This window comes from Polyergus mexicanus, unplaced genomic scaffold (genome assembly GCF_030449975.1).
Source record: "Polyergus mexicanus isolate NDT 795.1 unplaced genomic scaffold, iyPolMexi1.0 SCAF_8, whole genome shotgun sequence".
NCBI classification, from domain to species: domain Eukaryota; kingdom Metazoa; phylum Arthropoda; class Insecta; order Hymenoptera; family Formicidae; genus Polyergus; species Polyergus mexicanus.
This window is the reverse complement of record NW_027223328.1, coordinates 7,972,751-7,996,453: the sequence shown is the minus strand read 5'-3', so window position 1 is coordinate 7,996,453 and position 23,703 is coordinate 7,972,751. Positions and strand designations below refer to the sequence as shown.

General features: G+C 34.8%; 2 protein-coding genes across 5 annotated transcripts in view; one reads left to right on the top strand and one right to left on the bottom strand.

Annotated features, from left to right (window-relative positions):
- LOC138935898 (uncharacterized) overlaps window positions 1–21,308 on the bottom strand; it is a 62,049-nt gene extending 40,741 nt beyond the window's left edge. For all 4 annotated transcript variants that reach the window (XM_070300799.1, XM_070300798.1, XM_070300800.1 and 1 more), the window contains exon 1: window positions 20,727–21,308. The gene's annotated coding sequence lies outside the window, so the exon portion shown is untranslated. The remainder of the gene's footprint in view (window positions 1–20,726) is intronic.
- Task7 (TWIK-related acid-sensitive K[+] channel 7) overlaps window positions 4,060–23,703 on the top strand; it is a 40,430-nt gene continuing 20,786 nt past the window's right edge. Inside the window, exon 1 of the mRNA XM_070300804.1 lies at window positions 4,060–4,157. The gene's annotated coding sequence lies outside the window, so the exon portion shown is untranslated. The remainder of the gene's footprint in view (window positions 4,158–23,703) is intronic.

The window sequence follows — 23,703 nt, the reverse complement described above, 5'->3', positions numbered from 1 at the left end:
ATATAACATATTTAATACATAACTTTATATATATATATATATATATAATAAAAGTAAATTATAATTGTTCACGCAGAGAATATTTCGTTATTTGATTAGGAATGTTTTAAAAAACTATCACGGTAAATTGTGAGCTAGTGGAAGGCAGGAGAAGCAGAAATTGCTATAGTCAAAATGGACATTAATTAAACTTCAACTGCTAATTAAACTTTCGCCTCGTTCCTACTGCGATTACTCATTCCTGAGCATGCATAGGGATAAGAATATTTTAGCAAGATACACACATGGTATGTGGTACATTTAATAAACACGAGAATTGGATGACCATTTTGTTGTCCGTGCGTCACGGAAAGGATCAGGAAGTTTCCAAGATAAGCGAGAAATAATATAGAGCAGAATTATATTATTCGTGCTTGCGTAAAATTCTCGGAAGTATATGTCACATGAGATCACAAAAGTGCTCTGAGATACGCACGGATATATTGTCCATTGACTTTTTCAGCGATTTTAATTGAGAGTTAAAAATTTAGCTTTATCTTTCCCCGATAAATAAAAAAAAAAAGGTAAGATTCCAATGAAATATCCATTATGTGGGATCGCATCTCCAAAATAATTTAAATTTATGTATGCGTGTAAAGAAGTAAACAATTTTAATGGCACAGTGTTTCAAAATTTGTAAATATATAATTTCTCACGAACAATAAGTTTATCGTCAATTTATAGTAAAGAATCGAAATCAATCATTAATAAATAATTCAAAGAAAGAGAAAGAGAGATGATGATGAGTTCTTTCATATTTAATAAATAGCTTTTCTCAATAGACTTAAAATATATTTCTTTCATGCGAAGAAGCATTCGACACATGTAAATCTTTCTTTGATATTTTACGGAGTGTGGAAATGTGCTATTTCATAATGACGAGGTATTCAGTTCGCGTGCGGTCCAATATACTTGCTAATCATTGTCCCTACCTTAATCTGACCGTATCCGAGGCGTAGTCGTTAATCTCAAAAATGGAATCTTGGATTAAGCAGATTCGAATGTAGAAACGATCGCAGTTAAGTACGCCGCTACGCGCAGAAGACGAACACACATCATGTATCCGCGTGCTTTGATCCTGACAAAACAAATGATTTGCGCAGGAGAAATGCATTTGCATTAGGAAAGTTGAATTTAGACCATCGTCAGCGTGCGTCGAGTGCGCAAGCCTCGAGATTTATTTAATTGACCCGGATGCGGGGCAATACGTTCGAACGATATCGAGACGCTGGAAATGAATCATCCGTTTCATCCGAGAGATATCTCATACACTTATAAGATATCTGGAAATTGAATTTAGCCTTTGATACTTTTTTTTTATATATATAGATATTATAAATATAATATTTTATAACGCGTGTATGTTGAATTAAGAAAACATTTTTATAACGAAGTTAAGAATTTAAAGATTAATTGAATGCTAATAATGGAAAGCGATAATATACATATTCTATTTTAGATATTCGAGCTTTCATCACCCGCACATAATTAGACACAGTACGAGCAATTCATTATTCTCCATGGCATGTATCAAGTGTCACATTATATTACATCTTTGCACGATTATATACGACGTACGTATTGAAAGGTTCGATGCCTGTCGGGCACGATTCATGACCCAGTAAAAATGCGACGTGGCTTTCCGTCGTCCACGGGGATCTGCGGTAACTACGACGACGATGCAATTTCGTTAGGGAAAGCTCGTAAAACCGGAAAACAGTTTGAGAAACAGTCGCGTTCTTCATCTTCTCAACGCGTTAATATCCTTTCTGTATTTACTCTAAAATTCGCTTTCTCGATAATAAAGTTCCCAACTGATGTTTATTTTTCACAGGCTTTTCTTCCGCGAGAACTTTTTGGTTGTCTCTCTTTGAAAGATATCGGTTAAGGTCATTGAACCTGTAAAAAGTTGCCAGTTGTCCTCACGACTTTCCTCAAATGTTGTGATCTCCGAAAAGTTCTTTTTTTTGCAGTTGATAAATTGTATTTCGAAGTTTCTCTTCCGGATTTTACGTAATGTAATTAATTCTCGTTTAAGAGCTAAAAAGTTGTTTATTGTTCTATCGCGGAAATGAATTTGCGGATGCCCAACATTTTTTTATAAAGATCAATCGGGGAGCAATGGGTTCGAAAAAGAGAAAGGATACGTTTAAATAGATTTATATAATGTAAAAGAACACGGAAATACTTTTAATTATCTCTGCTATCAATTAAACTATCAGTTAATTTGTACAATCGTATCATTTTTTTATATTCGTCGTAAATTCGCTACATTATTTCTGAAATTTCTATTTTTGGATATTTCAAATAATATATATATATATGTTATGTATATAAATATTTCGTACTAACAATAAGTACGAGCAGAGAGATATTTGTTGCTAGATTTTTATATTGCGGAATCTCGAAGTCAGTCTAAAGCTAATTCAAATTTAATGCAGACTCACATTGTTAAGAACTTTGCACGGTATTCATCTAGTTTGCTTGACTCTTTTCTACGGCTAAGCCTAATTTACACAAGCGAGGCTCTTATGTTACTAAAGTGCCCCAATGTCAACAAATTTGCTCCTCCTCTCTATCAATTAATACGGAAAATTGCGGCTTTTTGAAACAAGACAAGCGAGAGCAAAGTTCGCAACAGCTTTCAGAAGGTTCACAACTGGGGAAATTCCAACATCAGCCGTGGGGCTCAATTATATATTGTATTCTGTTTATATTCGTGTTAGAAAAATCTCATTTTAAAACGAAATGAATAGTGTCTCTTTGTTTGTAATATGTAAATGGTATAATATTACATCGAGGCTATAGAGATTGAACGAGAACGTAACTTTAAGGGATTATCGAAAAAGGGTCATCGACCTTCGGAGATTTACTTATTGAAGAAAGGAATCGCATATAATCAACTCGTAGTAAGACATCCTGTTCGGCAGAAAAGAGAAAACGAAGGCCGTATCGAGGGTAAATAATCCCCTAACTTGCGACCTTCGCCTGGTTTTCATTCCTTCATGATAGAAAGACAGGTCGGTTTCCCCTTGTGGCCCGTGCCAGACTGCCACGTAAATCAAATTCTGCACTGTTCCGAGTACACATCGTAGAGAAATTGTGCAGTATTAAAATTAAAAGCTCGTAAAAGCTCGCTTGCAATAACCTGAATCTAATGTACGTTCCATTATTCGCAACTTCTCCCGTTGGTTTCTTCGTTACATTCTATTGCCCGTCATCGAGCGTGCATACGTGATTTTATCCACGTGGCTAAGCCAGAAATTTCACACACTTAGCTTAAACTGGCTGCGCCAGTTAGTTTTTTCGTACTTGGACGCTTTTATTAAATTTTGCTATCGTTGGAGTTCAAACGAAGGTTGAGCATGTTTTTAAGCCCTCTATCCACGCTATACGACTCTCTATAATGCCTCAAACACTTGATTCAAGGAGCAACCAATTAAGTGTCGCTTCGAGAGTAGTAGTGGTTAAAAATTTGCCATGACACTGCGGAGACGAGCGTCTTGAAGCGAATATTAGAGAATGCGCGTTTATCTCGAAGAAGACTATATCGAGGACACACGCATCGAACTTGGCGGTATTTTTCCTTTGACGTTGGTTGATACGAAATAAATGGCAAAATAAATAAAAGAAAATTTGTATTCAATTTTCACGCGCCGCATTCTATTCTAAACTGTCGACTCTCATCTCGCGATTTTTAATTTACCAATCTCTGTTGCAGACAGCATAAATTAATAAAGAAGCTGTCGTCGTGACATATGTCATATCGCGAAGAGAAGGGAGTGTAAACGAACCCAAACCAGGGAGCGTAATAAGCTCGAGAAATCCATGTAAATATTTACTGAACCCCAGGGATGATGCAGAAGTCGTCACCACATAATGCAATATGCAGTGAATGCGAGTACGGAGGAGGGTCAGTCGAGCCACGCGAATTTTGCGGTTTTGACGTGCGGCGGGTCGATCGGACCGCGAATGTCAAACGCGCTGCGCTATAATCCGTCCGGCTGATGCGCGATTTAATATGCGATCGGTTCGTCACACGAATTTCAATCAGTGCGACATCTCGAGTGCTTGACAGGATGCGACGCGGCTTGAACGCAAGCGCGACGCCCACGCAGGTAGGTCGACAACCTCCCGCAGGCGGGAGCAGGCGAGCAGCCGGGATGCACCCTGCGACCTATGGTAGCAGCTGCAAATACGGGTCATGTTATTCAGGTCAGCGGGCATCGTCCTTGCATTCCCCTTTCGTTTCTTTCGACCTAGCTTCCTTCCTTTCTTCCTTTTTTTCCTCCCTTCCTTTGCTTCTGCTTACGTATCCGCCTGCCTTACGTGTTGCTTCCTAACTTGCTCCCTGGTTTTCCTCCTTAGTGTATTCCCATGACGCTTATAGTTATCTTCGTCGGATGCGCCGCACGTTTGGCTCCAAGTACTCGTTATACACCGTGTATACACCTGGTCGCATTTCTATTTCCGGAGAAACACGCTGGCTTTTCGCGAGATATTGCGTTCTCGGTCTAAAGTTTCACACAATTCGCTGCGTCGAAATTGCTCTGATTATCATAATTAGCACGAATACAAGAGCTTCGTTTGTACTGTATGCTCATCTCTAAGCGGATTAAATAGGTTCACATAAGATAAAGTCCTGTATCAATCTCAATGTATTATAGTTGTTAAATGGGTTATTATCTTCTGGTATATACTTAGAAAATTGAAATATGAATAAACTCAAAATTTTAAATCTAAATAAAATTAAAAATTTATATCTATATAATCTAAACCTAAATCTAAATCTATAAATAAAATCTAAATCTAAATCTATAAATCTGTATAAGATCTTATTTTATTAACTCTTGTAAATTTTATATCATTAGCGAAATTTTTTTAACAAGCAAGTTTTTAAAATAAATAAAATAATTTTTTCTTTCCTTCGAGCTATGTAAATGACAATAACATAAAAGTTTAATGATATTTTTTATCTTCGAGAAGCTTGTTATGTAAAAATAAGCGTAGAAATAATTTTCCTACAGGCTTAATAACAAAGCTGTCAGTTGCACGAGAAATACGAGCTTTTTCTTTGATTTAATTTTTTATTTTAATATATGTAATTAGTTATAACTTACTCTTAATTATAACGATTTTTATTGTATTTTGATAAAACACCTTATAGAATATTGTGTGGAAACATCTTGTAAACATACTGCAACATGATCAAAAAACCTAAACGTATGACAGATGTCGTTTGATTTCAGGTCAAGGCTGTTTTTGATATCGTTTGGCCGATATGTTTTGATTGATTTATGCATAGGAGCAAATAACTCTATTACTACTTAAAACTTCATAAATCTTGTGCTTCCAATATTTAAATTCTTTTCGCGACATAAGGAAATGAAAGGAGAAGAAGATTATAAAGATAATAATAGTTTTACTCGCGATAATTACATTTAATAATATTTACGTTTTTCGTAACTATATTAATTATTTTTGATATTGCTAATATATTGTGTGCGTATATATTTTAAATATCGCTTAATGATATTTGAATAAATTATATTCGTTAATTGAGAATTATTATTATAATATATAATTATTCAAAATGTTCTCCACTTTTTACGGAAAGAATAAATAATTTAGAATACAGGAAAATTAAACCTTGATGTGCTCTTTTTTAATCACTGTATAAATATTCTAGTGGCATACAATTATTTTTAAATATTCCGTAATATCAACGATATAAAAACATAATCGCGAACACAAACATGTGCTACGTTATGTTTGCGAAATATAACTTTTCACAAAAATGAGAAAAGTTTTTTAAATTTGCATGCTTTATGCATGTATACGAGACATGAATATTCCGTGAAATCGCATTTCTTTAACACTAGAAACAGGAGCTTCTAAACTATGTCATTGCGTTTGAAACTTCTGATCGTAAACGATGCAGATATGAAATACCTAAGCACACATTCAGATGATAGTGGGCTTTATCCCAATATCTGTAGCGATTGACGACCTTGTAAAGTGATAGTGTTCACCGCGTTATGTAGAAGGATACTTACGGGAAAATTTGGCAAAAAAAAAAAAAAATGGACACCAAAGATAACAATAGTTTGACCCAGGGAACGCATCTCTGAGCCGCGTGAGAACTTGTTGGTGATTCGATTTCGGTAATGGCTCGTGTCAAATTTCGACTTTACGAGGTCGACCTACTATCTGATACGAGACGTGAAAAAGGTTTCCTGCGAAAAAAAAAACTTATTTTTTTTTTTCGCAGGAAGACTCCCATCCGTGCCTCCCATTTTATTCACAGGGTGTTGCCGAATCCGTATAAAGAAAAGTTGTTGACTCTAATATCTATTTCTATATTATTCGTAAATAACAAAGAAAAATTGGCAATAGACGAATTTTTTAAATAAATAAATGAATAATATAAGGAAAAATATAAATAACAATACATATGAAAAACATATATAGCGGCGTATATCGCACTACTTGGATAAAGCATCGGAAAAAAAAAAAAAAAACTATATACGAAATTATTTGATTATTCAAAACAAATAATGGACACGTACAGATAGCGTTTTTTTGCAACTATATAAGATATGTTTCGCCATGTTCACTATGAAATAATGGACCTTATTATCTTAGCATAAATAGCAAATAAATTTGTGTAAAATATTATAAAAGAATATCTAACTCTTTCTCTCTTACTTTCTCTCACGATAGTCGATAAACTTGAACTTGGTAGACTTCGCGTATCGAGGTATATGGTCTGTTTGCGTCGTTAAAAAGTAATATTTTATAGTATATTCTGCATGTATACGTATTCGGATTCGACATTAATAATACATGAAATATCATTGTGCGTAGGTTACTCTACAAAGTACGTGGAAAAATTTCACAAATAAAATTGTATTATATTATATAATGATATTGTTGGTCCCTCTGATCGCGTTGAGGATGCGATGCATTCGTCGCACTTTTAATCGTAGTGTCATGCGGCCGAGAAACATATAAATTTGTAGAGAATGGTTGTATGGAGGTTACGGCAGGGGTGTAACGATAATTACGTGATTAGTCAAACAGGGTACGTACGTAACTTGGCTTGAGCAGTTCACTACCATCAATACGTATCGAAGTTAACTAGCTTAGCGACGTGTCGAGACACAGATGCCTTCTGTTCTTTTCGGCCTGATCAGATTGACAAAGTCATCAATTTTGTTGAAGTTACGCCATTGAAACATGCCATTATCATTACCACGCTTTTCAAATACATCATCAAAGATTCACGCATGACATCAATAGAAAGTTGTAATCTGTTTCATTTTTACACGATAACGTGGACGATGTCTAATGATAAATTTAGTTTCTATCCGCTTCATTATGTTTGTTCGAAGAAAAGCGCATCACGTACACCGAGATTAGATCGTAATTTTAATCTCGCTTTTATAAAAGAGCACTATTGCAATTTCTTAACATTTTAACACATAGCTATAGCATCGAAAGACTCGACGGCGTCTTGATATTTAAAAAAAGGCAGCGACCTTTACCTAACCATATTTGTGTCACCGGCGTTCCATCTCTCTCTCTCTCTCTCTCTCTCTCTCTCTCTCTCTCTCTCTCTCTCTCTCTCTCTTTACGGAAAATTTTGCAATATTATTTTCCGTTAAGTAAACGAATAACATCGTTAATTTTCTTATCAACTCTATCTTTGCTCTTTTGAAACATTGTTTGCATCTGATTAATTTAAATTATTTTCAACATTGCGAATCTCGTGCTTAAATATTGATAAAAAAAATTATCAAAAATCATATTTACATTTTCGGAAAAAAAGATCAATGCTAATCATTATTACGTGTTTAAGGGGTCATCAAATCAATAATTCAGCTTTAATTGATCGATCATAGCTGACGATGAATTTAATAGTTAAAAAGTTAACGCGAAATGAATATTTCAATGATGTCATTATTATTACTAACAAAGACGAATAACATGCTTTTTGTTACATAGTTCACTTAGTTTGCAATCTCGGGATCGTAATCGTAGTAAAAAAGAACATTCAGACATAAAAGAACGTAAGAAATAATAATGGAATATTGTCTAGCAAATAATAACAATATATAATATAATATATAATAACATATAAATATAATAATATAAATACAAATAAAGAGGATGGATAAATCTCTTTTGATTAATTAACATGAATTTCTGACAGAAGGTATACTACAATAATATAAATATATATATATTAATGTAATATATATATTTCAATTATTACAATATATTTTTCTTTAGAGAGAGAGAGAGAGAGAGAGAGAGAGTTGAGAGATATATTAAATTTTTAAAACAAGCTACGCGTGCCATATAAAATCCATGATATAAATATTTTCTTTATAAACCGATTGCACCTGTTTATCTTAAACTTCTAATAATATATATAGTATCATATGTTTAACGAGCTAAATGTAAATTATCATTATTAAACCGTAAAAATCTTTAAATAACAAATGTTTCATAATAATTAATTGTTAAATAGCAATTAGCTTCTTAGTTGCTAAAAATTATCTATATGTTAACCATCAGATATTTCATTTCTGATAATGTTGAGCGACTAGCAAGCGTCAAGTATATAACGTCAAGTATATAGCGACGGAAAGTAATAAATGAAAATTACTGGCTACTATACTAAAACCATATCGATATTGGAATTCACATCAACTCCGATCGCGCTACATCCCTTAAAGATACTTCCGGCATCGCAAGAAATGCTCGACGCATAAATTAGCCACATTGTGTCACGCGTACGTGTTCGCTTCGAATCATTAATTAGAATCTAGAAGCTTTATATCAGACGATTGCAATGTAAACTCGGTGCAATATACCAGAGAAGAGATTGTCAGCTCTCTCTTTCACTTTTTTTTATTCACGAGTCATATATAGTACGCAAATTTCACTGTCATTCGCAGTATATGTGAGATTAGATTCCCGAAGCAATTTAAATTTTGGGTTTGACCCTGTTAATTCCGAGCGAGAACGATTACGTCGGCGTGAAAATTCTGTCTTGCATCCTCGAGTGGAGCAATTTCCGAAGCGATCTGGAAATGGGTTGCATTCAAGTTTGCGAGACTATGGAATGTTATTGTCCTCAATGAACCGATTTTCATTGTATCTTCGTTTGCATTTCTGCAACAATATAATTTCAAGATATTTCCACACCATGAGAATAACATTTAGAAAGTACAACAAGGTGAAACAATTTTAAATAGACAAATTCATGTTAATTGATCAAAAGAGATTTATCCATTCTCTTTATTTGTATTTATATTATTATATTTATAGGTTATTATATATTATATTTTGTATTGTTATTATTTGCTAGACAATATTCCATTATTATTTGTTACGTTTAAACTTCCCTTGAGTAGATTGCATCTTTCAGACTAGAAACATTCTTCGACGAGCGAAAAGCGCTTCTTCAATCTTCTCGCGTGGTTATTAACCATTTTCCATTAGGTTCATTCATAGGCACTATTAGCGAATATCGCACTATATCACGTATAAATACAATATATTAATGAACGCGATTAACTTTAAAACAGAGTTTATATCGCAAGCTCTCATTTTTCTAGTCATTTGCCACTTCGAAATTTTGTCTTATGTTTCTGCCGACGCTTGTGGTATTCGTATCGTTTTATACGATTCGAACATGAAGTACGTACATGTGGCTAACCAAGTTAGAAGCGAATTCGTGTTTTACGATACTTGCGTTTTACCAGCCTGTTGAATTATGCTGCGGTGAACATACGGTTGAACTTCAATTTAAACTACTTTTTTGGATTCTGATAATATAATTCCTTTGTATGGGTAACGTTCTGTCCCCGTTTGCTTTATATTAGCTATGCTCTCTCCCATTACATTTAATAATTATATTGTATTCTTTCCATATTAAATTTTTTGAAATGTTAGTTTCTAACTATTTTTATATAATTAATAATATGTATATATTATTTTTCTCAGAGACTTACAAATATTTTTAAATTTGTGCTGTTTTGTTTAATAATTATAAATATATTTTAAATAAATATAATCGCAAAAAAAGATAAAATAATTTTTTTAAATAAATTTATTCCTGAAGAGATTAAAGTTTACTCTTTATGATAATCGTGCTCTGCGAGATGTTTAATTAAGATATCGCTAATCTGTATGAATACGCGATACCGTAGCTATTAACGTCGAAATTACACATATATATTTAATCTCAAAATTCCGTATCTTGGTTACTTTGTCACTTGCTAATTAAACAATATCAAAAAGAACGCACATAAAAATGTCAAAATTCTTGTTATTATTTATTGTAATCTTTGATTAAAACGCTGGTTCTAAAACGCATTACAAATAAAAAATTGGAATTTATATAAATCGTAATATTTAACATAATAAATAACATTAACAAATATTTACGCAACAAACGAACGATTTTACGTGACGAACATACACGACGACAAACGACAATTCGTCGCATGAAAAATGCAACGAAATCTTGTTAGATTTTTTGGATACGCGTTCGGTAAAATACGCGATTCAATTCGCACAATTCGTATGTACAGAATATTTAGATCGATCGAAAATCTCATTAGTCGAGTGGCATATAATGGAAATATCTGCTCCGCTTGAATAAATTCAGACGATGTCGATGAAGGTACGATAACACCGAGAGAAGACAGACAAATGGCACGTAATGCAAGGTCAAACAGCACTGTACTTCTGAAATTAATTAATATAACAGAGTTGACCTTGGTTAGCAAAATTACATTGAACGAATCGATAACGGCAAGGCTTTTCGATTAACGATGAGTTTCGCACTTGAATCGGGCATTAATTGACGAGCATCATCCTTTGCCTGGTGTGCATTAATCGATCTTCCACCTTGTCAAACTATCCCAATGTCATACGCATAATTAAACTTATCGAACAATTGCAAATGTTCTTTTCTGTAAGAAGCGCGAAAATTATCATGTTGAAAAAAGTTTGAATTTATCTTCTCATAGAAAATAAGAGGAATTTTTAGCACTCTAAAAAGATATAGAACTATTGACGCGGTAAAGCATTCGCTATGCGATATTCGCTAACAATAAGTTTCGAGCTTCACTAAAAAAAAAAGCCAAATAATGCTTCAGTTCAAAAACTTTGAATGTTTTCGCGTTTGGCTCGCGCTTATTATCTCTTCGCTTAACTTTCATTCTTTTGAAAGATTATACTTGTTCACGAATCGTTGTATAAGATCAAATGGAAGATTTCGCGAGGGATGCAAGGGAGGATAGGTGTGTCGAGAAAAACACCTGCACTGGATCTATGTACTACGCGTTACGTAATCTTTTGTATTTTCTTCCGACTGCATTGCAACTACGTCTCAAAGATTTTATGTTCTTATACGTGAATCTCCCCTCGTTTTTTCGCATGTGACATAAGGGACAATAAGACGACAGAGTAATAAGTTTTCTTATTTAGCGGCGAATCACGTAACCGATAGCTTATCAATTTGCCAATCGAGAATAGTAAGACGAATTGCTTTCGCCACGATACGCGTTGACATATCTTAATTGACATATTTGCAACACGCTAAAAGAGAATTCACGTACAAGAGACTCAAAGTTAGAGAATTCATAATATTTGACATAAAAACGGTTGGGAAAAAAAAATTCACATCGATGGATATTATATTATAAATGAGCGAGTATATCATTTGATGTATATGACGGTTGTGAATGATGGTGCGTGAACTATAAAGTTATCGTTCACGAGAAGTTATCCAGATCCTCTAACGCCTTCGCGAGTTATCTCCACGAATGAAATATAACGCGGATATTACGTCTCACGCGTCTAAAAGCTCATCTGTAGCGGAAGTTTACTCTTTTTTTTTTTTTTTTTTAATTTAATTCGATTTCCGGTGTAGCGAAGACTTCGTCCTGCAATTTAAACGAGAGTTCGTTAAGTTTCTTGGGTAAGAACTTTCTGCCAGTGTGCAATTGAGTTACTAAGAGTAGCGATGCTCTTTTGTGAGTTGGTGTCAGGGAACGTAAAACGAGCAACAGCTAATAAGCGAGCATCCGGAACTTATGGATTGACGACTATGGGTTGAATACGCTCGGAACATCTTAATCCCCATAATTGTCTCGAGAAACTCATTGAATCAAGTCCTTCGTCTTTGCCAGCGGACAACTTGACTGTGAAACTGCACAAGTATAATACAATAAGGAATGGGGCAACGTGAGGCAACGACATTTCGAACAGCTGCAAGCTGCTGTTAAAATACAACGTGTCGGAAATTTTATTCTTATAAATTGACATAGTAAAAATAAACTTATATGATATTATTGTTATATATACTTGACCACATTTATATTGTTTCTATCTTTATTATAAATTATAATTGCGATTATTATAAATTATAGTTATTTTTATAATATATTGCTTATATCTATTTATTATTATTTTTATTATTATCGATACATACGAAACATAGTTCTTTTATTATCAGCTTTATTAAAATCGTCCACGAAAGGCTCGCATTGATGTAACAGAAATGATGCGGATAAAGAGTGAGCAAAATAAAATACATAAATAAACTAAAGACATTATAATACTCATCAAGGTCTGTGAAAAATTTACGACAAAACGCTGTTACACAGTAGTCGTTTTATAGAGTGGAAAACAATTAATATTGAACAATTAATTACTTTTCGCATTGTGTGTATATGTGTATAGATATCTCGTTTGATTTAAGTATCGTCATCGTTAATGAGATATCCTCATTTTGCGCAATGAACACGATTTATTCTATAATACATGGATATTTTTGCGCTTTTGTTTTTAGAATCGTATTCTCATATTTATCGCGAATATCTCCTTTGTGTTCCATGTAACAATTGTTAGGATTGTTTACTATATGTATAATATTGCCCGTTTATATGCCCTTTGAATGCGTTAAATCGATTTCATTGATATCTGGTTTATCATAACTTTTTGCCGATGGAAATAGCTGGAGGATTATATACAATTAGCAACCGGTCAATTCCAGCACGTTTCCTCTTTCTTTTTGTTTTTCATTCATCGAGCATGCTAAATGTGATCCAGATAAGTAGCGTAACTTTGTTGCATCGTCTATGTTTTTACCGATGTTCCTTTTTCTACAGTGATCTTTCAACGATTTTTTTTATCACGCGTGAAATTATTCTCACTTATAATAAAATACGCGTATTTAAATGTGTCTGAGACACATTTAAATTGTTTAATCTCTCCATCTGTCAAATTTCGAATTGTTTCCACTTACTTGAAAACGATACTCGCAAAATAAATAATATTACACGTTAAGTTAGGTTAAAACATTCAATAACATTTGCAAAGTTAAAGAAAGATTCTTTTTTCTGTATTTTCCACGATCCTTTCTTTTAATTCAATGTTGAATTTATAGCGACGCACATTCTCTTTCGCCGAGATAAAACAGTAATTTCATGTTGAAAAGCGTCACAAACCATTCCGACATGTGCTGGATGACGGCGTTTTTGTGTCAGACGAGAAATTTAATTTTTGCTTAATTGATCAGTGCGACAGTGTGCTCTTCGATAAATGGGAATAATTCTCCATTATGCGATTAATCGACGGAATGCTCCTCAAGAGCGACAGTGCCCTCGCTCCTTATGACGTTTGCGTGTTCACAGAAGAAGGACGCGGCCGTAAGGATGGGATCAGGACATTTCGCGAACGTGAAGTTTTGTTCTATTATAAGATCAATGGTATAAAAGCTGCCACAGTTCACATCATTTTTGCGACCATGCGTTCTTTGGTCGCACGTCGATCAACTCGATCTAACGATTTTTTTTTTTTTTTTTTTACGTTCGACTGTCTTTACGAGCGCATCAAGTTCCACGATGTAATATTCAGGCGTTCCTCACTTCGCTGATACAGTTTTATTATCGGTACAATCGTCTTTTTTTACATAGACGATGTATGATGTATTTATTATTCCTATTTCAATATATTTTACAACGTTATGGATAAAAAAAGATATTGCGTTAATAGATTATTTTGCAGCGAATGAAAATCTTTAAATTTATATAATAAACAAAGGAAGAATATAATTATATTTATTATAGTTCACTTATATGGCGCTAACTTGAATGATGGATAAATTAATTACACGCTATAGCTCGTAATTGATAGCTTTTAATTATAGATAGCTTTAAGAGTAACTAAAATAAAGAAAGAGAGAGAGAAAGAGAATAGAGACTACATAACAAAAGTTATAATATTATCGAAGATAGTTTTTACCATATTGCATCCTTGCTTATTTTTAATAATTCGAGGTGTACGTTTGTGCACACTTAATAATTCCTATTTTTTATGGAATACGAATGAAGAACTGTTGAATGAGTAAGTGAAGCGTCATTATTAGTGTTAACAGTGTGCTTCGAATACCTGATACTATTTATAGGCACAAAGTGCACCGTGCGTTTAAGCCTTTGTCTTCCTCACACGGTCTCGTGAGCTATATTCTTTTTTACAGGGGAAAAGATTATTATTATTCATCATGGTCTACTTTCATTAAATTACACCAAGTTCGAGTAAGTGATTATGAAAATGTAGCGATAATGAGAAGAAATCACATATACATACAAGGTGATCATCGAAGCTTCCATCGATGCAACTTTCCGATTATTTATTGAATTTATACTTTATAATATATTCACATATTTATTATTTAAATTTAAAATTCAAACATTGGATACTTCACGTTAAATTCTGCGGTAAATAACATTGATAAACGCATTAAATGGGTTTTGATGCGATGTTCTACATCAGCCTTTTGCTTTTAGATCGCCTGGAACAACAAAGCAAAGCGAGCGTAACAAAGCAAAAGGCGAGGAGCTCCTTTACATACTCGATCTTCTCTCTCTCGGGTTTTCCCTCTTGATAAAATAGCAGAATATAATTCTCATTAAATGACTCGGATCCGTAGTTAAAGAATGGACGATCGAATCCGGAAATGAACGCGGTTCAGTATACCATATATGTGCAGTCGCGCGCGGCCACGTGAACGGTACGACGAGCAATCTAAAGCCTAGACCGCGTGCCAAAAATAGAATCTGGGTTTATAGTGGAGTAATACCCCCTTTCTCTAAGTATCGAACCTAGGCACTGTCACCCTCTGTGAAATGGCTTGGCGGAGAAAAATTTCGCGTAGTAGGTGTGCAATGTCTTTCAAGCTTTGTCGAGAGATTTTCTTACCTTTGATTGGTTTGTTCCCATTACGGATGAACGTCTCGTTTTAAAGCGCGATATGAAAAGGTCGTAAGATGAGAAATCTTTATCTTTCACGTGAGAGATAATTTTCAGTGTGAAAAAACGCGCGCGACGGATCCATTCTCAATTCTCGAACATCATTGTACTAAGAATTAATCCGCGGAATGAAATTTCGTTTAACTTTCCTGATGGTGTTCGAGCGCTTTATAAAAAGCTCGAAAGAGAATTATTTCACACGGGAGAATTGTTCCCGTCATTCTTTTAAAAGCATGGAAATCGAGAGTTCACGGGATGAAATTGAATTTTATCTATCGATTCGAAAATTTACACACATTAGGAGATTAAAGTAGAGACTAGACAACTCTCTCTCTCTCTCTTTTTCTTTCTCAACTGCAATCAGATTACACAACAGAAGTTAGTAAATCCCGCTGGTATGGTTTATCCTTTTTCTGCGCCGTCCAAACTTTATTCATACATATATAACATTTAATCCGGAGCTAAAGACAAACTCTAATGTTTTCAAACGTAATTTCGCTTCTATCAATATGACATATATGGATTGAACATTAAACAAGAAGTAAGACATATATTTCATATTGTTTTGCGTCGAAAGAACAACTGTTGTGCTCACAAGATGCTTCAATATCTGTCAAAATACACGTGTCGTATTATTTCGACGTTGTCGACATTCGATGTCTATTTCTTTCTTGGATAAAAATATCGAGACGATCCGTCCTATATCTGCAGGGTCAGGCTTTGCACGAAGAAAAAGTACAAGCAGGAGTATCGACCAGTGTACATTAAGTACGATACGTAAGGATGCTCGAGGGTTGAAGCGTTGATAAGTGAACGACAACTAGTTTGAAACGACGACTGGCCTGATATGACCCGTTTGTGCGTGAGTACGTGCGTCGCTATTGAGTTTGATTTGACACTACATGTTTTCCCGTATCTTCCGTTTTCGAATATCTTGTAATATTGCTCGCGTGTCGATTATCGCGCGTCCTCGACGATACGAGACTCTCCGCGTTAGCAGATGGTCGCGTAGATTCGGGGATCACCATCGTTGATTCGACTATTCAGACTATAAATGGCTCCTGCGGGAGATAAGATGGCCTGTTTCGATTTCGTTTCTTTTTTTTACGTTTTTTTTTTTTTGCTCATAATCTACCAGACACTACAACGAATGATGATTTTTCTTCACTCATAATATCTTGACGAAAAAAATAAAATAATTCAATAGTACAAGTAAAAAAAACAGAGTTGCAATAGTGCGTTAATCATTAGCATATTGATTAAGATATCTTCGAAAATTGCGCAAAAAGTTCGATTGTTTGTAGTATTATTTTATAATTTAAATATGCATATGGTGAAAATATAGATGAAAAAAATAAAGAATAATCTCTTGCTATAGCTGAGAAAAAATTTTATTCAAAATTTTAAACTAACTTTTTTTTGACAAATTATTATATAAAATTTAATGTTTTTAATAATGTTTTTAAAATTTAATGTTTTTAATGAAATCGAGCATTAAAGACTAATAAAGACTGACAAATTATGTTTAACCATGTGATAAAAAATTGCTTAAAATTAGAGTTTATGATAATTTAGATTAGAGTTAATGATAACACTAGTTTACAAGGTTTTAAGCAAGAGTATTTGAACACTGTTTCTAGGGTAATTATCAATGTTGAGCACGAATCTGCCATCGAACAATTTTTATTGGGTCCGGTTTTCGAGATATGAGAAAAGTCATTTTTACGATATATAGAAAATTTTTTATTGAATTTAGAAAACAGATTAGAAGCATTGAGCATTAATGATTTCGCGATGAATTTTTTTAGCGGCAGATTTGAACTCAGTGCCCCGAAATATGTTTAAAAAAGTTGGTTCTACAATATTTCTGGCATTAAAAAAAATGTGAAATTTGTAAATTAGTATAATGATGAAAAGAGAGAAGTGCGCATATGTCAGCGAATCTGACGCAAATTGAGTAGAATAACTTTTCACCGTCATCGTCGAATATTCCCGTTTAAAGTTCATAGGAGCATGACAAAAACTTGACTGACTTATCTCGCGCTACCATAGCTCTAATATACGGAAAAACTTTGTTATGAAATTATCCGTTTCGTACGAGAAACGACAAAGAAGTGATCCAACCTCTACTCAGAGAAAAGTAAAGTTTTCGGTCCGGTGAAATTACGCGTTTGTCAATTACAGGCGTGCAAATTTAGAATCTCGAAATATATTTGCTTTTCATGAACCTTCAAAATCAATGGAATTCCGAAATTGTTATTGTACCTTTATTATAATTTCTCATCTGTTTATAGATAAATTTAGCTTTCGGATTTTCTCGTTCTTTCTTTCTTTTGCGAGCCATGATTTTTATTTACCTTGAAGTATATATGATGCGGATTTTTGAAGTGACCGATATTATTTTTTTTCACAAATAAATTTTAATTTTATTAAAGTTTTAGATGATTATTTGTTTTTTTCTTTCATAGACGAATTTTACTTTTAGAATAGTAAAAAAGAAGTTTCAAATATCTGTATTTGATGCTATGTCTTGGTAATGCAAATAACATACAGATATATATATATGTAAATTTTAAATAAATATGCAATCATTCGCGCGCACAGGTTTAGAACGAATGATGAATTGCATATTGATAGTTGTTCGGTTTGTTGCATCATCGAGAAATGATTGATTGTAATAGATATAAAAAATAAAAAGAAATACAGCACAGACATAAGTTAAAAATAAAGCAACGAAATAAGTGATGGGAATGGAAAGCGTAAAAACGGAGACGAGTTGGTGCACGTATAATTCATTCTTCCCAAGTAGTCTAAGTGTTAAATAATTCTTTTCTTTATATCCATTTATGTTTCGAACGTGCCTGTCATCGATCTCGGAATGAATGTTTTCGTAAATGTTACCCTACAAACGAAATCCCGATGATGGATTTAAATTTATTCAGAACTGTGCAAATTAATTTCCTGTGTTCGAAGTACTTGTATATATGGTAAGCTGCCTATTTGAACACGAACAAATCTCTACTCTGCCATTATTCCTTCGATATATATTTCTTCCCCGGAGGATTTGTATAAATGGCATTAAAAATATTTCAGCAGATCGCGCGTTGATTTTCTCAAATTTTTTCGCTGCCATTCACGTCTGATCAACTTGGCGTCAATTTGGATTAAGGCAAGATTCTCTCGCGCAAAAATAGAATTAAAATCGTAAAACGACTCCTCCCCATTCAATATGCACAGCTGACTATGAGCGTGGGTATCTGCATGAATACATTGTGTGTGTGTGTGTGTGTGATTGCGCGCTTTTCAGAATTGCTAAAAGTCTCGAAGCTGTTTTAATACATTTCCCTTCAAACGCGCTTTCTAGGAAGCGAAAATTGCTTTCTCGCAATTCTCTATTTGCCCCTTTTGAGGATGCGCTGGTACGCGTCTTCGTGTTTACTTAAAAGGCAACAGCAATGGAATTGCATCGAAGAAATGTGTACAAGACAATTCTGGATATCGTAAATAGCAATGTGAGATTGTTACTGTAGAGAAAATGCATCTAAGAAATTATTTTTCTTCTCCAATAATAATGTTATTAATAGAATGCCCCATTTTAATTCTCATTAAACTTGCATATATAAAATATGTATGCCCTTTTCTCTTCGCAAGAGATTTTATCTTCTTAGCAGAAACATTTTGTTATTGCTAATAACATTTATAGTATCTACTTAATTAATAAGCAAGAAATAAAACGTCAAACTGCATTATTGTCACGCGACGAACGAAGGATATCATCATCGTTCTCTCGTGCATTGAGTTTCCCGGAATTAAGTATATATGTGTAAAGAGATCATATCTTAATTTTTTAAAAAAATTGTTCAGCTTTTGATAGAGACGCGTTAAACGTGAGATTTTTAATCTAATATTAGCTTTCTTTCATTTAAATCCATTATTTCATTATTCATTTTCTTATCGCCAGTGAAGGAAGTCACTTCGCGGAACATGATTGATTAGATTAGGATATGGAAATTTGTCACGCGAGAGAGAAACCCGCTTTGTTTTGCCGAAACGTGTCCAAAATACGTGTCGTACGCGATGTGGGTGGCAGGTGTTACGTTATCGCGCGTCGATTCCAAACGAAATTCAATGCTATTGCCGTACGGAAATAGCGCTCGTGTAATTGGCGAGGCTAGACTAGATTAATAATGCATAATGCATACCTCTCTATTCTTTAGCGCCGCTGCCGTCGGCTTACCGTCTGTAATATGCGCGCAAGAATAATTGCCATGGCAAATCGATTTCATGTTCGTCTCGATGGAGCTTTCGGAATTATTCGCACTTTCGAAATAAAAACGGAAGCGATGGTTCATCCGCGAGCAGTTCATCATCGCATAAGCTCTGATGCGGAAAGAAAGGAGGGTGAGCATGGCACGCATACCGGATCAAATTAATTCTTTTAGATCAAATTCCACGAATATACATATTATACAATAATTAGATTTCTTTGTAAAATAAAAGTGAGATAAAGGTAAGTTTTTTATTTGACGCGTATCTCTACATTATATTAAATTTACAAAATGTAATTGTCTCATATGAAAAATTCGTATGTCAAATTGTCTTCCTCTCTCTTCCCTTTTTCGATTATATTTCGAAATAAAAATTTAAATGACTAAACTACATTATGCTTAAAATCAGATAACGAAATTAGTAGTTGTGATTAAACAGCGTAAAAACAATTTAAATGTAAAATATCCTAAGATAATGTATACTGCTTTTATCGTAAAGGCATTAATTTATCAATCAAAATGATCAATTAATAAGCAACAGATAAGAGACAATTAATTTAAACGACTCATAAATTAATTAAAGTGTAGACGCGCCTTTAATTATATGTTGAAAACTTTTCCCTTTAATAAAATTATTCACTTTAATTTTGACGCATGTTGATCGTGTTGACGGCATCTTAATTATTTTCCCGCTAAAGTGTCGCACTCTTTGCATTTATAAGTGGCTGTAAGCATGCAAGAGCGTATTTATTAGTCGTCAGTTTATTCTCTTTTAGAAAGACACATTTCGTTTCTTACGATCGAATAAAGTTGGCAGGCGCGTCACAGTGATACGCGCGCAAAGTGCACGTTTATTGCATTCCGTAATCCTTGGCAAAGCTGCAAAATTTTATAGTTGATCGCGCTCCTAGTTCAAGGTCCTCACTCTTGCGAGGACCATCGGATAATATTCAAAAATGCGATTTATGTGAAACTGACTAAAATTCATCAGCGGATCTTACCTCATCTTAGATCCATATATCGATACATCAATTATTCCGCTCAAAAGTAGCCGAATGATTAATTAGCATATCGTCGACTTACCCAAGATTGGCTCCTCGCCGATTCAACGATCGGGATGTCGCATTTTCGTTTTCAACCCCTCAATCATTCGGCAATCGAGACGAATCACTCGTCGGAACGACTTGTCTAAGGAAAGGTGGACGATTTCATTCAACTTCCAGAAAGATGACGACAAGCACACGAGAGAGCGTTTAGCGCGGGTACACGCGGGTTGGATTGCGTCGCGATGCCGCGTGCAGACTGAAGAACCGCCGTCGTTTTCTCCTCTCGTTCTCCGGTGGCGTTCGAGGGAGAGTATGCGAACGCGCCTGCCAACATCGGGTCGCCGCCGCCGCCGCCTCCTCCGCGACATTCAACCTCTCTCCCCCTCGATGCGACGCGACGCGACCTGCCAGAGGACGCTGCCGCGGATCCCTCGTCCACGTGGTGCGCAAACGTCAACCGGACGTAACGTCCGTTCGCCAGTCAACGACGACAACGACAACGGCGATGACGACGGAGACGAAGACGCTGAGCATTGTCGAAGCGGGAAAACGTCTCGGGTTGCGTCTCCCATCGTCGTTGTTGCCGTCCTCGAGAAGGCGTGATGCAGCCCCTACGATCGATCCGTTTTCTCCCCTCTCGATGTGTGCACCGTACGGCGGGACGCGACGCGACGCACCCGCAGTCGAGTGAGCGGGACGAGCATAATGCTCGGGACAATACGGCGCGACGATGGTGGACGAAGGGTGGATGGCTCCAATGCGGAGGAGAACGGCGGATGGAGAAAGACGACGGGAAAGAACGATCGCTCGTAAATTTCTGTCTAGGGTTCACGGGCCAGTCAAGGTCGCGCGACTCTTGCCGTATATAATTGTAGCGAGAGATAAGAGGGAAAGAGAGAGAGAGAGAGAGAGAGAGAGAGAGAGAGACGTGCTGCAGAGATGCGATTGTATACTATATAGGATGTTTCAGACCATCCGTCCACCCCTTTTATTTTGAAAAGGGATGGTGCTAGGGACAAGCATGTTTACCATAAAAGCCTATCTGAAATTTCTGATGATGGTACCTTCATTTTTGGGATACCCCCGGAAATACCGGAAACCGAAGGCAAGTTCAAAATTTTAAATAGGAACATGTGACAACATGGGTATCGGATTTTCAGTATTCAGATAGACTTTTATGATAAACGTGTTTGTCCCAACTTCTTAGCACCATCTCTTCTGAAAATAAAACGGGTGGACGGGTGGTAGTCTGAAACACCCTGTATATACGACACAGAATCGAACCGCGGTCTAAAGGAACTCAAGTCCCTCGTGAGTAACGAAAGAATGTTGACTTTGTTTTTATCAAGATATAATCTCGTATCAATCACACTTCATCCTGTCGTGCTTGTAGCAACTTATCTTGGAAGACAGCCATTAAGCTGAAGAATAAAGAAAAGGATGTGAATGCTCTCACAAGTATCTATACAGCGTGAGATGTATTTACGTTCTGAGTGGGTAACAGTGTTGTTTGGATACTCTGTGAAAGATAAACCATCCGCTGTAAATTAGATTTCTCACTTTGTCGTCTATTCGTTACTCAGATGCTTAAATTCGATTTAAAACCTTTTATAGCTTGCATATAAAATGTAATCGTATGCAGAAAAGATGGCGTGAAAATGAGAGTACGGAATGCGGAGACTGTAGTATTTTATGTAAATATCTGATAATATATAAAAATTTTTATTTATTCTCCTTTCTCTTTATTTTTCTTATTTTTTATATATTTGCTAAAAAGAGAGCTCTATATATATTTCTCAGAAAAAATAAGGCAAACAAATATAAGAAAAAAGTTTACGATAATAGTTTGAAACCGCAATTCTAAAAAGAATAAACTCGAATAGGAAACAGCGGAAAGAGGAGATAGATAATGCCTGATATATATTTCGAAGCTTAAAAGCTAGGCAAGGTCACGACGCGATTGTTCGGTTCGCAAGTGCAACGGAAACATACTAACTGCGAGCTAGCTTCTAGATGCAATTGAACGAGAGTTGTGTCGTAACCTGGAAGCTGGACTTACGTAAAGTTTTAAAGTATTTGTAACAAAAGTTCTATAGCGCGGGATTCTTGGTGTATAGCTTTTGTTCGACGAGCATAAAGTTATATAACGTAATGAGATTCTCTTTCGTAACTATTTGATAATGCACAAATAAAATGATACAAATAATAGACGCGTATTTAACTTTGGTTAATATATAAGCCTTTTAGAAGTCAAATTGATTAATTTTATTATTTATAAATTTCATAATTTTAGGTATCAGGACATTAATTACATAAGCCGACAAAAAGAAATTTTTGTCAAGTAATTCTAATCAGGATAGATGTTTCTTATAGATTTTCGGCCATAAAAATCATGTCAGATTTTAAAGTTATTTTGAATTTTAAAATAAGAAATCAGCGATTTCTCTCATTTCTCATTTGATAGTTCAATTTGGACAGCGGCATTGTTTTTTGTAGCCGAGACTCTATAAGAAACACTTACTCTGATTAGAGTTACACGACAAAGATTTTTTGTTGTTGGCCTGTGTCTTATTTACTCTATACAATATTAAATTCAAAAGAATTACAAAACGTAAAGTTGATCAATTTGACCTCTGAAAGGCTCGTATTGTATCAATAAAAATATGTTTGCTGAAAACATATATTTCTTTAAACTCATTTTTTATCGAAGAGATCTTCTACAAATAAATAATCAATAAGAGACTTGTGATGGGTAACCGCGAGTTTAAGAAAAAAAAAAAAAAATTTATAGAGAAAGGGAGAAAGAGAGAGGTCTTAATTCCTATGTTACTAATTTAATTTTGACAAGTGAAAATTATATATTGTTTTCCTGAAAAAAAAATTTTTTTTCTCTTCCTAGAAAATCTAATTCTGTCTATCGTTACTAGAAAACTTCACAACTCGAACTTTCCCCTATTCTTTTTCATAAAATATATGAACACAGCTTTACGAAACATAGCGTTTACGGCTTGCAA